This window comes from Notamacropus eugenii, chromosome 5 (genome assembly GCF_028372415.1).
Source record: "Notamacropus eugenii isolate mMacEug1 chromosome 5, mMacEug1.pri_v2, whole genome shotgun sequence".
In the NCBI taxonomy this organism is placed as follows: domain Eukaryota; kingdom Metazoa; phylum Chordata; class Mammalia; order Diprotodontia; family Macropodidae; genus Notamacropus; species Notamacropus eugenii.
Window position 1 is genome coordinate 385,331,911 of NC_092876.1, and position 3,457 is coordinate 385,335,367.

The following is a 3,457-nucleotide window of genomic DNA, read 5'->3' on the forward strand; positions in this document are numbered from 1 at the left end:
TTAAATCAGTTATCCAGTCTTATTATCTGTCTCTGCATATATCTCCTTTTTTTCTGGGGGGGGGGGGTTACTTAATACTTTTATTCTGCACATGGAAGCCACTAAGGATTTGGCCTGTGGGCTCTTTGGGCTGCATCACAAGTACATGGCTCCTCACATCAATACCAGTGTTGGGGGTGAGAACAGGTCAATCTATCCCAGTCACAAGATGATAAAGGGTGTTCTGACAGAGAGCCAGATGATCAGGTAGTCTCTGGTATAATACAGTTCTAACGAAGCAGTGAGAACAGAAATGTTGAAGGGAGAGGGAAGTTAAGCAGCAGAGGCCCCTGCCCCCAAAGCAAGACTGGTCTAGTACTTGGTGCTGTCCACTCTTAGGACAGGAGCAGACTTCTATAGAGGTGACTGGTGCCTGTGAGTTCTTAGGCCTCCTAGCCACAGAGCTTACTTGGCCCAAGGGTTTCTGAAATTCCTTTCAGCAAATTTAGCCTTGCTGCCCAGCTCTTCCTCAGTTCTGAGAAGCTGGTTATACTTGGCCAGATGCTCAGATAGGCAGGGGGCACCAGTTTTGATCTGTCCAGTGCAGAGACCCACCACCAGGTCTGCAATGAAGTTATCTTCATTCTCCCCAGAACGATGGGAAACTATTACTCCCCACCCATTGGAGTGGGCCAGCTTGCACACCTGGAGAGATTCAGTCATGGAGCCAATCTGGTTCACTTTGAGTAGGAGGCAATTGCAGACCTTCTCATTCACAGCCTTTTCAATTCACTTGGGATTGGTCACAGTGAGATCATCTCCTACCACCTGGATGTTGGCAGTAGCAGTGAAATTTTTCGAAACTTCCCAATCATCCTGGTCAAAGGGATCTTCAATAGACACCACAGGATAATCCTTGATGAAACTCTTGTAGAGGTCCCCAAGCTCAGAAGGGAGATGTATCTGCTGGAATCATCAGGAGGCTTGAAGTCTAAATCATATTTCCCAGATTGGAAGAATTCAGAGGCAGCAACATCCATGCTAATTATGACCTTATCAATATAGCCAGCCTTACCCCAATAGCATCCTTTAGCAGGTCCAGAGCTTCTTTATTCTCTAGGATGTTAGGAGCAAAGCCACCCTCATCCCCTACGTTGGTGGCATCTTGTCCATATTTCTGCTTAATCACACTCTTCAAGTTGTGGTAGACCTCAGCTCCAATGCGCATGGTCTCCTTAAAGTTTGCTGCTCCAACAAGGAGGATCATGAACTCCTGCATGGCCAACTTGGTACCAGCATGGAAGCCAATATTTGATCACGCTGAAGGCTGGAACAGGCAGGATAACTTCATCGTTGCCTGCAAGATCAGCAATGTGACGGTACAGGGAGACACCTTTCTCAGCAGCTCTGGCCTTACAAACAGCCAGAGACACTCCCAAAATGACATTTGCACCAAATTTAGATTTATTTTCAGTGCCATCCATCTCTATCACCAATTTGTCAATCTTTTCTTGCTCCATAACATTCAATTTCTTGCTACCCAGGGTCAGGGCAATAGTTTTATTGATGTGCTCAACCGCTATTGAGACACCTTTCCCCATGTAGCGGGTCTTGTCATTGTCTCGGAGCTCCAGGGCTTCATGGATAACAGTAGAAGCACCACTGGGCACAGAAGCTCGGAATTGACCTTTTTCAGTGTAGAGATCAACCTTAACAGCAGGGTTTCCACGAGAGTCAAATATCTCTTGCCTGGATCTTGTAAATAGACATGTTGAGTTTCTGGATGGGGCTTCCTCCATTGAGCTCAGAGAACAGAGGCTGAGGTACAATATTTCCTTTTTTAAAAAATAATATTTTATTTCCCCCCATTACCTGTAATAAATTTAGCATTCTTTTTTTCTTTTTAGTTTTGAGTTCCAAATTCTATCTCTCCCTTTCTCCTTCTCTTCCCTTCCCCTTCTCTGAGATGGTAAATAATCTGATATAAATCATATATTTGCAATAATGAAAACCATATTTCTGTATTACTCAATTCTATGTATTATCTCTTGAATCTATGAATCCTCTTTAGTCCCACCATCAGCTCTTTATGCCTGCGACCATGCCCTTAGTATAGGTCTTCATTATTACCTTAATGGACCATTGAAATAGACAACTACTGATATCTGCTACTCCCTCTCAATCCAACTTTCTCATTCCTTGCAAATTAATCATTGTTAGACACAAGTCTCCTTTTATTACTCTGCCCCAAAGCCTTGAACATATACATGCACACACACACACACACATATATACACACATACATATGTATGTGTGTGTGTAATATATATATATATTTCTAGTGGAATAGTTTAGACTTCTCAGTCTGACATTCAAAGGCTTGTACAATATTTGTCACTGTATCTTCCTAAGCTTATCTCATACTACTACCTACATACTTTACCCTTCAGCCAAAATGGATTTCTTACTGTCTCCTATAGACTCCCTACATTTTTCTGATTTGTTACCTTTGCTAGAGCTATTCTCTATAGCTGGAACTCTCAATTTCAAGTCATCTTTGAAAGCCCAACTCCAAAGTCATTTCCTTCATGTATCCTTCCCATATCTCCTCAGTCAGGTTCAAGTAGCAGTTCATTTCCACTTATCTTATGAATCCCTTATTAATGATTCTTATTGAAGTTATTTATATACATATGAAATATTCCCCTACCAGACTATAAGCACCATAAGTATAGGCATATTGTCTTAACTAAAATTCCTATTTGACCATTTCCTAGAATAATGCCTCTTCGGAGTTCTAGGTAATCAACGTTTATTGAATTTGAATCCTGGTTCTTACTTAGCCAGTGCTCTACTTCATACATGTTTAGATTATACTCAGTTCCAAAGAGTATTGCTTGACTCATGTTCTTGCTGATTACCATTGATTTTCTTCATTGTGATATTTCTGTGTTCTACTTGATCAAGGTCACTGAATTCTTTTTCTGTATTTCAAAGTATTAGTGATTCCATTTAATTTGATTCTACCATAACTTAATTAATATATATTCAATTCCCTCTCATCTCATGGGGACTAGACTGAGTTTCATATGTTTATTCTACCTAGAGAGAAAGGGATTAAGAAATAGCACTGAGCTGCTATTCTTAAGAACTTTTCCTACTTGCTTGGACTGATTAAAGCAAGGTATTTAAAACTGGAAAGGACCTTAAATATAATACAGTCCATCATTTTCTCTATTTTACAAAGGAGTAAACTGATACCAAGACAATTTAAACTTCTGCTTTCCTCTGACATCCAAATCATTTGACTCCAAATGTCACTCTTGTCAGATACCACATTTTTCCTGGAAGTTGGTCTGGCTTGGTAAATGTATTTTGATGCATATAAGATTCTGACTTCCTCCTATCTATTTTGAACATTACATGACACTTCTAGGATCAAGTATTAACTGCTCTGTTTAGCATTTAAAGACTTTCA

General features: G+C 40.4%; 1 pseudogene; it reads right to left on the bottom strand.

The window, feature by feature from the left end:
* Positions 1 to 444: 444 nt before the first annotated feature.
* On the bottom strand, positions 445 to 1,749 carry LOC140503048 (alpha-enolase pseudogene; annotated as a pseudogene).
* Positions 1,750 to 3,457: the final 1,708 nt, after the last annotated feature.